At 36.2% G+C, this 12577-nt stretch overlaps 1 long non-coding RNA gene across 1 annotated transcript; it reads left to right on the plus strand.

Moving 5' to 3' along the window:
* Window positions 1-1310: 1310 nt before the first annotated feature.
* On the plus strand, window positions 1311-1888 carry LOC110677225. Its single transcript, XR_002501037.1, has 3 exons — window positions 1311-1509; window positions 1570-1703; window positions 1763-1888. It is a non-coding gene; the product is annotated as an uncharacterized LOC110677225 (long non-coding RNA).
* Window positions 1889-12577: the final 10689 nt, after the last annotated feature.

Raw genomic sequence — 12577 nt, forward strand, 5'->3', positions numbered from 1 at the left:
CATCGTACCTGCCACACGACATACGAATGCGAAAATGGCAACTTTGACAAAGAAAGATCTCGGCTAACAATTGTGGAAATACCCCGAGAAGCAGGCTCGGTCACAGTGAGGACATAATGCCAAGAAGAAGAAGGTTATTGTTCAACCTTCATGGTATTGCGGCGCTCATTTTAAATGTACATTCAGCGGCGGCGGTAACGCGCAGATAATATGTGCGCAATTCAAACGTAACATCAAAATTCAAGTAGGCTAGGATTTTTTCGTTCTTCAAGGACGCGAATGTTCCAAACTTGCTAAAACTGAAACATTTGGTGATTTTTATTATTACTGAGACGGTATATCGATATTTTCAGATTATCGCATTCCGTGGATTTGTCTTGCAGAGCACAATAAATACTAGAGCAGAAGAGTTAGACATTACGCTCTACTCGAACAGAATCAGTCTTATCTGACCACTGCTACGTTCACTTTGAATTGGATACTTGAATGTAACTTAAATTTTGCGATTGAGAAATCGTAAATGGATAAATTATTTGGCTGCTATAATGAATAATCATCCTCCTTCGATACTCCAAGTGACATTGATGATTTTAATACAATTCTGCATAAAAATCTTACAAGTATTGTATCATTGTATCATCATAAATACAAGAATAATTGAAAGGTTCTAATACTGTTTTTGTATTTAAGCCTTACATTATCTGTATATGTAAGGATCTAAACATATTTTGTATTAGGTCTTGGTTTAAGTGTACATTCCAGCTTTTGAAGCTTGTCCTCAGTGGTCTATGGAGACTAAAAGAGAGACCCTATTCCGATCAGGTTCCACTCAAGACACAATGTATAAGGAGTTGGAACGTATGGTTGATATTAAAAAAAATCCTTACGATATCGGCGGATTTCCAAATGAACAAATTAAGCAGTGAACTAACATGATCACTCTTGGTATCGCAACAACTCTCCCTTTCCCGTAACGTAGGTAGATCACCTTTACGAGGTGCGTTACCAAGTAAGATCTGTGGAACTGAACCGTAGTATCATCTCAAGACCACTTTTTCAATTGGACGTAAGTAACAATGTCAACAAAAATCATTTGTTTCCATATAGTGATAGATCGTGCACTGCTTTGTATGGTTTTTAAATGAAAAATTCAAATTATTATTAATCAACTCATAAAATTAATTTTTCAAAATTGGCTTAAGTCACAATCAGAGTGTAAATATGTTTTTTCCAGTGTCGTCTTTTCGTTGGTATTATGACTTATGTAACACTCGTAACGCCATACGGTTTTGTCAAATAACTGACCAAACGTCATAATCAACATTATTTAACGAATCGGTTTCGACGTCGTGTGAGCCAAACTGTAAACACAGTTTTTTGTGTTTGCTGTGGTGATAAATATAGTAACTGTGCTCTACTAAACTTAAATTTATCAGGTTTAACATCAAAATTGATCATAATCGGCGACAACATCAGGCGACAAAAAAGAAAAACCCGTTGTACAGAAATGTAAGTACATTTTTCTCCTGTAATATGCACCTTTTTCAAACATTTTGTATGTGTCCACAGCGCGGTCATTTGGAGCGGAGTTCAGAAAATTAATTTCGAGCCCCCAGTGCTCAGCTTCGGATATATCAGCATCGACCAAGCAAGTGCGAACCTTGCAAGGATTAGGAGTAAACTGTCATGTGAAACTCAGAACGGTAAGTTAAGGTGTTTTTTTCGGAAATTTGCGCACTAAGAGATATATTTTGACTTTCAGCATCCGAGAACGATTTTGCTGTGCCAAAACAGAACCAGCTATACCGTGCAGTACTCCGAAACATTACCAACTCTCCAAAAACCAAACCAAAGGGAACATCATTCGATGAAAATTCCCACCGAGGATTCCAGGATGCTAAAAGCAAAGATGTACCGGCGCTGGCACTTTTGCAAAATATCTCCGTGACGAAAACAGGCCGTAGGATTGGATTTTCCTAGTGGCTCCTTGCACAACCGGCCAAGTAAGCATTCGAATAGATTCAACGTACTGATCGGAAAATTCAAGATGGTAAATGTTTTTACATTTTAGTTATTTTGCTGCTATAATTCAACTTTTATACTTTTTCAGCGTCACCAAACATATCAGCGGAAGTGGCTGTTGGGTCACGCCGTCTGCAGCGCAAGATACTGTCGACTACACAACCGGAAGCTGTTAACATACTGGTGGAAGTACCTACAAAAACTTCATATCAACTGCTACACAAAAAATCAACTGCTGAATACACAGATGGAAGGTTGTGATATGAAGTGTTGCTTGAATAGTTCAAAGGCAAGCATCAATTCGGATTCGAGCACCAGAGTTCAGGATGGCTGGACCGTTAATGTGTCAACGCAGGGACGTTATTCTTTCGGAGATCGAAAACTAAATGCACGATCCAATCGATCAGGCCACAACGAATCCAAGCGCAGAGCAATGTTATCAGATGACCAACATGCCGAGCGTAGATCTGTCGTAGGTGTCAACAAAGATCCAAAGATGCCAAAGAATCTCAAAACTCAAGCTACGACCTACCTTATACGTCATTCCATTTATATTCGACCTAGTCTTGATGAATCAAGGATGCTGAAGACTATTCAGGTTAAGTTAATTGAAAGCGTTTTTTTCTCTTATAGGCAGGTGAAATCAACTAACCTGTAAAAAATCCTAACTGCCTACGGTAAATGAAATGTAATATGTTAACAAAATGTTAATAAAAGCTAAATTTTGTTATACCAAATAAGGTTGATAATGTTCATTAACACAGAACACTTAGATATGAGAAATCTCGCATACTCTGAGATAACGCCCTAAAAGCCATTGGTAGCCACATGTGTAGCTCGTTGTTTCTGAGCAAATGAAAGAATAAGCATCCAAACCAACATCACGGGCAGGTAGATAATGATCCTTTCTTCCCCATAGCGTTGTGAAATAACAGGTAGATAGATCCTTTCTTCCCCATAGATAATGATCCTTTCTTCCCCATAGCGTTGTGAAATAACATGAAAATCCATTCAAATGCTCAGAAACAATGAGCTACACACATGGTTACCAATGGCTTTTAGGGCGAAATCAGAAGTTATGCGAGAAATGAATGTAATGTTTGGAATTAACCTAATAAAGAAAATTAAAAAAAGGGTGCTGAGGACTATTGGAGCACATTCTTATCCTACTCGTCGATATGACAATTCCATTCATCATGGTTTCATGACACAGAACTTCGTAAAACATCCGTATTTGTAATCTTTGTCATCATTATTCCACCTGTCCTATCTGTTGTTCTATGCTTATTCTGACGTATGCATCCTGACGTAAGCAACAAATCGGTTATCCAAACGTCGTATCAAACTTGACGAAAGCAACATAACTTTTGGTAACACGTCGTAAAGCACCCGACGAAAATGACAAGATAGTTTTCAGAACGATTTATCAATAGGTCGTATAGTCGTTTGTAAACGGAAAAACAACTCAAAATCGTTTTTCTTTCAAAAACACAATTTAAAGCTAAGAGTATGCATATTTAATATGCTACAATGATAAATGTTGCTGTTTTGTATTGACTAAATGTATCCACTTAACATTTAATGGCTTAGTTGGTATATAGGAATTAAAACTACATCTCGAAACTTCAGCATCGATTTTCTCGTTGAGAGCATAATGTTACATTCGCCATATTGAAAAAGTGGTCTTGAATCTATTTTTCAGTCATATCCAGCTTTTTATGCGCGCCATAAAAACAATATGCTATAAAAAAATTGACAGGAGCTGACTATCACCACTGAACTGAAACTTTGAAATAATATCTCAGCATGCCTTGACAAAGTCAATTTTTATTGTTTTTTTTTCTGTCAAACAAATGGAAAATTGTTCGGATTTGCCGATATAATCGTAATTTTTTATTGTTATATTTAATAATGAAGAACTCTTTATTTAATTTTAGGCATAAATAAGTTCGTACCTCACAACAACTTGAAGGAGGAATATTCAAAAGACCCGGCTTAGCATTTTTAATTGCGCAAAACCGACGCTTACAAATTTGCGAAAAAAGAATTAAATAGATCAAACATATCCTTAACAAATCAGGATGGAGTCTCACAAAATCATGTTATAAGTTTTGTCAGATTTACACAATCCTTGAAGGATTTTACGCAACATGTCGTCGAGCCGTAATTAACACAAACTTTAAGGCATGGTTTTCACCTATTCCTATGTGTGATAATGATAAAATCCTGAATAACATCATTAGATTACATAAGAAGATTGTAGTTTGGAATTTTGGACAAGGTTCTGAGGAAACTCTTTGCACGTTTATTTAAGCACACGTTTCTCGCTTAATTTAATGAAAAAATGTTAAATTTCTCGCAAAATCCTTAATAGGATTCTTACAACATTCGAAACTATATTATAACAAGCTATTTTGCGAGATCTTCATAATATCAGGTGAGATTCTCACCAAAGACAATGTTTGAAGATTTCTCACAGAACTCTGAAGAAGATATTTGCAAAATCCTGCACATCATTCTCATAGATTTCATTGCAACAATTTTCTTAGAATACAGAGCAAGAGTCTGGCGTCATATTGGTTTTAAGCCAAGATAATATAATTCCAAAATCCTGGGAGATGCTCTCACAAAATCTGGAAATTGCATAGAGGTCTCAACTTTCTAGACACATTTCTTTCAATTTTCCAGACAACAATTCCTTGACTGAATTTCATTCGATTTACGGAAGTTTTGTACAGTACTATTAGTTTCAACGATATTGCCCGCAGCTTAAAAATATATTGCTAGCTTGCTTTAAATGAAACCTAAAAAAAGAAAGGGAATTATTATTAAGCGATTAAAGATAACGCAAATGCAAAAGCAAATCGGAATTAGATTTTAATTTGATAAAAAAGCAATGAAAATTATTTCAGTGAGTGATGGGTTACTAAGGATTTATTTTCGAGTTTCAGTTCAGTGGGGGTAGCGAGCTTCTGTCAAATCTTTTATAGCATAACCAGCGTAAAAAGCTGGATAGTAAAGAAAAAAAAAACGCAGCAGGCCGCGCCGCGAGTGGTTGTGTTTTCAACTGCCTGTCACGTTTTTTGCGCGATTCCGCTAGTGGTTCGGCTGGTGCAACGCCACCCGGATAGTTTTCGTTTGTGATAAGTGTGGTTCTGATGAGAAATAACATTAGTTATATACAGTGGGATTCCGTTTTTGGCATGCTCCGTTTTTGGCATGCTCCATTTTTGGCACCCCCCGATTTTGGCAACAAAATGGATCCGTTTTTGGCAACATTTTTGATTACTTTTGAAATTTGTATTTTTTTGTAAATATCATCGTATCTTTTGATCTAGTCTTTCCAAAAACCAAGTCAGCTTCAAGCTTAACAGTTCCAGAGTTGAATTGTTGTCGATATTCTCTTGAATCGCACCAACCGCTAGGAGTACTACGGTGCTGTTATTTAGTTCTAGATGGTCGTGTGCTAACAACGTTCTATGAAGCCATTAATCTCTATGAGTAGATACTCTTAGATACAACTAGAGTTCCAAGATCTTTGCTTAGGCATTCACGTTGTATATCCAGCCCACTTGAGTATGCCGGTAGATGATACAGATAATAAAAAATATTTTTCTTCATATTTGGAACAGCTCGTTTGAACAAAGTACAAGAATTGACACAAAAGCAGCAAACCAAGCAAAAAGTCGTGTCTCTTAACTCCCTATGAAATTTAATGAAGTAAATAACGTATTTCAAGTAAATTCAAATGAATTTCAGGAGTGTCAACACAATACCTAGAGAAATAAATGACGCACTAACTTCTTATATAGACTCCCGTGCATAAGTTTGGGTTCACCCCCAAAAAAACATATAAAAGTGTTCAGTCCATATCTCTGGGATGGAAAAAAAACAGCTCTAACGACAAACAACACGGTATATGAAAGGTCCAAGAGGGCCGTCGCTCTTGCAACAACATGATTTCAACACCTCGCCACACGCGCTGATCATAGATATATCGAGCATCCGATGAACTGTTTGTCGTAGGACAAAGGGTTTGTCGGAAATTGTAACATGTTGCGATTTATGCGAATAAATTTAAAATTCGCGGATAAACTCTCTCACATACCATGTACGATTGATTTTCAGATTGAAGACGACAAGCTAGGAGACAAATCATGGAGTGCAATCAGAAATATTCTCCAAAACAATGACTTTGATTGGCGAACAATTGATCGTCAGCTCACAGGCCAAGCGATTCATTTTTCGCGGACTGGAGTCTGTTGTGATGTCTTGACGACTAAGGGTTTATCGTTGTTATCGAGAAACAAAAAATTATCAAGGTTTGAATATTTTTATTGCGGTAAAAAAATAAGCTGCCGGTAAAGGGGTTAATCAAGGATGTGAGCCTCATGAATAAATCAAAATGTTTCTTACGAGATCCTCGTTTCAGCGGAATTTGGAGATTGTTAGTGGTACTCTAGGAAGTCCTTATGAACTTTAGAGAATTTCCGCGATATCACAGCGGAATCTTGAAATTCCAAGCGATATTCGCAAAATTCCTAGCAAGTTATTGGATAGCCTAGCGAGCCACTTCAGAGTTCTAGCGGGTTCCTGTGGAATCTTAACGGACACATGAAGATTCATATCGGCTCTCGAGGATCCTGTAAATTTCTGTTAAATTCATATGATTGATTCATAACGTATAAGCTCAACTTCTAATAGAATTAAATATCATTTCAAATTGAAGTGATAAGAAACTAATTTGTGTATTCTACGAAATAATGGTCTTCAATTAAGGGGTGCTCTTGCGGCTTGCGGGCCACATTTTGAGCATCACGGTTCTGTTCTTTTTTGTAAGTAATTCTAGAAGAATCCATATTTCTGTGGAAAATCCTTTTGAAGGTTTAGTCAATATTCTGTTTCGAAAATTATCATAGTCTTAGTGTACAGCAACTGATATTAAGCTGTTTCTGAGATGCCTTAGTATGCAAAAAATATAATCTTTGAGAGCCACTGACGCTTGAGCTTAAAATATGAACTGATTTGTTATGTTCAATGAATTAGAATTATCATCCAGTTCTGTAACACCTAGAACTGTTTTTGTAAATACATTTCTAAAGAAATATATTGCATTTCTGTATTCTTATATTATTAAAGGAATTTTTCAGTTCTTGAATAAACGCCACTTATGCGATTATTGTTTTTACATTGCATGTGTAAACACATAGTTAAAATAATGCTTACAAAACGTCATTGAAGATATTTCAGCAATAAATAGTATATGGAACGTCTGTCACAATTTATATGACGGGTTTATAGATAAATAGAATAGTCCTATCCCACGGAAATCTGCTTCGAAATGGATTGTTCGCAAATCTGTCATCATTTGGTTCCATAATGATGATATAACAACGCCCAAATGATATTCTTGAAATAAAAAAATGGGTTCCGATTTTGGCACGGTTCCGTTTTTGGCAACTGAAAATTTCGACTTTGTTGCCAAAAACGGAATCCCACTGTAGTTGTAATATTTGGTAGTGCCATTTAGTGCTTTCGTATGTCGAAAATAATACGTTTGAATTGTGGAAACCGCTTTGTTTATGACTGTTGTGCTAGGTTTAAAAGTGAAACAGTCAACTCTCCCTTACTCGATATTCTGTAAGTCGATATTTCCCCTAACTCGATCAAATTAACAGTCCTTTCAGTTTGGCATACTACGTTCTCTCCATAAGTCGATGCGTTTTGTTCGAATTTTCCAAGCATTTTCTCCTCGCTAACTCGATTGATTTTCTTGGCCTGAGTTATCTCTCATATCAAATGTCATCTTTGCCAACAAATAATCAAACGGCCTGTTGAAAATTCTGTGCGAGTCGTGGAACCCAACTTAAAAAGGAAGATTTTTATTGAAAGCAACAAACGGAAGGTGTGAACGATGACTGTGGCAGAACGATTAAGGATCATTGAGCAGGTGGAGATTTACGGACGGAAGGTCAAGGACGTGGCTAAGGCACGGTAGAGCACGGTCTCTACGCTTTTATAGGAACAAGGACAAGTCAGCAGTCAGCTCATCCGAAAGCTGTACAATCAAAGCTGAAAGCAATCCGTTTACAGTTCTTTCCTCAAAATGCCACTTCAGTGCTCTAATCTAATCTAAAACATCATTATCGACATGAGCTAGTAAATCGACGATTGAAAGCTATTGAAGACGAAACGGTGACAATACTAATTTATCCATGATCTCTTCGTATTATCTTATTATCAATAATATTTCATCATTGTAGGGTGTATCTGAAACAACAGTTTTGGACGCTATCAATATTTTATCGAGAGCCTGGGCCAAACCACAAACTATTGAAAACTGTTTCAGCTGGATTTGTGCTTGATGGTGAAGACGATGTCCCTTTGGCAGAATTGATACGCCACCGAAAAGAAAAAGAATCGTTTGATTTTGAAGCCTCCCAACCTTTCAACGAGTATTGCGCAGTAGATCAAAACGTGATTTGCTGCGAATTGATGACGGATGAAGATATTTTGGATAGTATTGTAGAAGTTGATGAAGACCCGAACGTATATGATAATGAGTTGCAGATTCCGGTTGATTGTGCCGAAGCTCCATTCGAAATTACATCGAAAAATGTGATCACGAATATCAAGCACCTGTTCCAAATTCTCCAGTCAACTTAAAACGTTCCTTTAGAATTGGTCGAAAAATTTTATGCAATTGAAAGTTTTTGAAAGCACGATATGAAGCAAATTGAATTACCTAATTCCTTACACTAGTTTTAACAATTGAAATATTGTTTCAAATAAATGTTTAACAAATATTCTTTTTGAACATTGCATTATCTTTTAAGAAATGACAACATGAAAATAAATAGCAGTTTTTCCCCAAATAATAAAATTCGTTTCGGTAAAATATTGACAGAATATCGTTTTACTAGGATTTTTGAAATTACGCAGCATGTAACTACTGTGGACCAGTGTTAATTTTGTTAAAATGGAAACATAAAGAAATAAGGATAATAAAAAAATGCTTCACAGTGTTAATAAATGTTTCATGATAATATTTTTAAAGGTCCAATAATCGCGCTGTTGTATAGTGTATTACACTGATAGAAAAACCTCGCTTTTCGTACAAGCATGAGCGTGATGGATCTGACGGTGACAAGTCACGTGACAGTTAAGGGGTTAAACTGGAATCACAGAACTATAATAAAACTTTTCATGTAATTTTCAATTGAATTTAATAATAATTGTCATAACTGACGTAATTCTGAAAATTAAAAAAAAATCTGTATTTCGATACCTTATTAACTCGATGGTCCCTTCAATATCGAGTTAGGGAAAGTTGACTGTAATTATTAAACGAGACTGTAATTATTATTTAACGAGTTTCACTCTTTCCGTCCAAAGTGAGTGAAGATCATTGTGGAAACTGTATCTGTATTGGTCGGTAACACTTCAATGATCGCACTGTTGTAGTTCGAACCAACACATTTTTTTTTCATACGCTGCAACAGCGCGCTACTTTTGGCGATGACCAGTCGCGTGACAAACGGAATCATTTGATTCGATCGGATTTGGTGAGTTTGTTCCAATTTAAAACTTATTTTCAAGGCAACTAGGACTAGGGTAACGGCAATTTGGTTTTACGTTTCAGAGAGCGATCAATGGCGCTTAAACCAAAGCTCTTTAGCTAGGACACGAGGTGGAAATACCTGTGCCCCATCCCTGGAAGAAACGCGCATGGAGTGACAATAAATTAACTGAGCAATTTTTTTTTCGACGGATTTAGTATTTTTTATAAAAACATAATGTTTATTCTTCAATCAAACGTCAATGAATTTTGGAGAAGGGGCCCTGATCAGCCGTACGATGCAACTTAGTCGCGATGCTCTCACAAGAGCGCTGGATGGCACTGGCGTCCATCTTCCGGATACAGTTCCGGGTCCTCGTGGTCAACTGCTTCGTATCCTTGGCCCGCCAATTAGTTCTGTACACTAAGACACTGAGGGAGTCGAAAGAATCCTCAATGGGACGGCACTGCGGCAAGTTTATCACGTTCCCTTTTTTTTTCGGCACGTACGATAAAACCGTAAAACCAAGGTTTCTTGAAGGGAGGTTCATCAATATAAGCCGTCAGTGGGTGCAAGGTGAGATCAACGGGGGAAGTGGAAGCTGACAAGCTGGTGGGTTTGTTTATACTGGTTTTCATTCTACCGTTTATATAAGGATGTTGACTGCAACAAACACGGTGAAGTTAAAATTTTCTCCTGCGTCCATGAGCCTTTATGTTGCGATTCGAGATTCTTTCATACAAAACAATATTTATTCCGGTGTTAGAAATATTTATGTAAAGGATGTTTTTATATTTTATTAGACAACAAACTGATCGGATTTACCTTACGAATACACCACTTTCTTTGAGCAGCCTGTTGTAGCAGCTAAAACTGTAATTTGATATTTAGTTTATATTAGTGTTTCACAATATGTTCATTAAGTATCACTTACAATAGATAGTTTGATTCTAGGACCTCGTGCTACGAAGTGGTCAGCAGGGCTTGCTAGATACATGTTAAGTCTGTATATAATTCATATTTAGGATTTAATAAATGTTGTTCAGATGTACAACTTAAGTTTACTTACGTAGGATATGTATAGGCTATCTTTAGTTTTAATCTTCTAGTCGAATTCAATGGATTTTACCCAACAATCTAGTTTCTATGATAAGTAGATAGATAGCATTTTATTTCCAATTTAGACATATAATTCAATAGCCAGTTTACCACAATTACACTTTAGGACTTGAGAAAATTCAATTAGTTAGCGTGATTTGAGAATTTCCAAAAAAAATAGCAATCGTGTGCAAGAAGCATCAAATTGTTGTTTTTTTTAACTCCCCTATTTTTTATCCACTGTCACCTTAATCAACGATCTGTAATACAGATTAGACAAACAAATGCTTGTGTCAATGGATAACCTGCTTTTCTCATGTTCACAATTGATCAGCAGAAGTTTTCCCATTTAATTTTGTAATTGCGTGATAGCCATCATCATTACGCACAACTGGTACCAAATATTTTTTTTGAAAATAGTTCCCAATTAAAAAAAAAATAAATTATTAAATGCATTTCGCCATACATTTTTCGCGTTACCTGTTAGCGATTTTTCATGCATTGACACTAGCGCATGTGCTTTACTATGTGACGAGAAGCGAATCAAGGCATGCATGTAACCCATTCTAAAGAGAACAGATACATTGAAACAAAAACTAGTCAACCTGTGTGCCTGAAAAGCAAACCTTGTCAAAAAAGTAGGTATTATACCAGATGGTATTAGTGTTTAACCAAGCCAAACTCGCTAGTTCTTATTTCAAAACGGCTGAATGAAAAATCTGACACCTTTTACACCTTGAATCACCTCCCTTCTAGATACGTTGCATAAAACCGCACAGCACGCTCGTGAAGTGCTTGCTGGTTTGACGCCATCTTCGATTGAATTGACAGCACCCGAGTGAAAAGAAACATTTAGGGAGTCCAGAGAGCAATTCAACATTGTTTTTTAATAAGGGCCTATCTGCATTCATCGATTTGCTCTCTTTGGGTTATTACAGAAAATTGTTTCTTTTTTCGTAACATTTCCGTGCTGTAGGATGATGAATCACTATGTCTTGCTTCATTAACAAGAATTATTACAGATTTTTCTAATTTAGCGAAGTTATTAGCGAAATAGAGGATCGATGAAGTGAAATCGCTCATGTCAGTAAACCCTTGTAAAGTGTAGAATTCTTTTATAAAAAAAAAACGCTTTTTATTTTGATTACAGAAATGTATTGAAATCATTCTCATTTTTTACTGAACACCTGTTAGTTTTGCTCTTTTCAAAGCTCGAGTTGAAAATGGTATCTAATTTCCCAAGGATAGTACCTCAGGAAATGTCATCGGAGGCATTAGTGATCAAGAGTTCTCAACGAAACGTTGGAGGAAAGTTTAAAACATAGGAGATCACAATTCTTGAAGTATCTTCCAGATTATTTTCCGATATAGTATTAGAATGATGAACACTTGATGGAATCATTTTTGTAGAAGTCTTTTAAAATTCGTAGAATACCTGGAGGATTTCTTGGAGATAATTCTAGAGAAATATAGCACATACTAAGAGAAGTTCCTAACATAATTCCCAAAAAAAAATCGACTTGAAAACAACAATGATTAAGTTTAGCGTATTAGTTTGGGGAAAATGCCAGAAAGGTTTTAATAAATTATAGAAGAACACATGAGTGTATAACCAAGAATTTCCTGGGATATATCTTTTAGAGGAAATTCGAACATATTAGTGGTAAAATATTTGAGTCTGTCTTTATGAGCTTCCTTGGTTTTTTGGTCAAGGGCAATGTGTCACTTACATTGTTAAGAAAAATTCTGGTGAAATTGCTCAGAAAATGCTAAAAAATATTCAAAGAGCGTAAACTCTGTAATAATTACAGGAGGGGGATCTAGACGAAGCAGTTCTTAGAGATATTTCAGGACGATTTCATAAAAATCGGAGAAATTCCGCAGGAATTGGAATTTAT

The sequence above is a fragment of the Aedes aegypti genome, chromosome 2 (assembly GCF_002204515.2).
Source record: "Aedes aegypti strain LVP_AGWG chromosome 2, AaegL5.0 Primary Assembly, whole genome shotgun sequence".
Classification (NCBI taxonomy): Eukaryota; Metazoa; Arthropoda; class Insecta; order Diptera; family Culicidae; genus Aedes; species Aedes aegypti.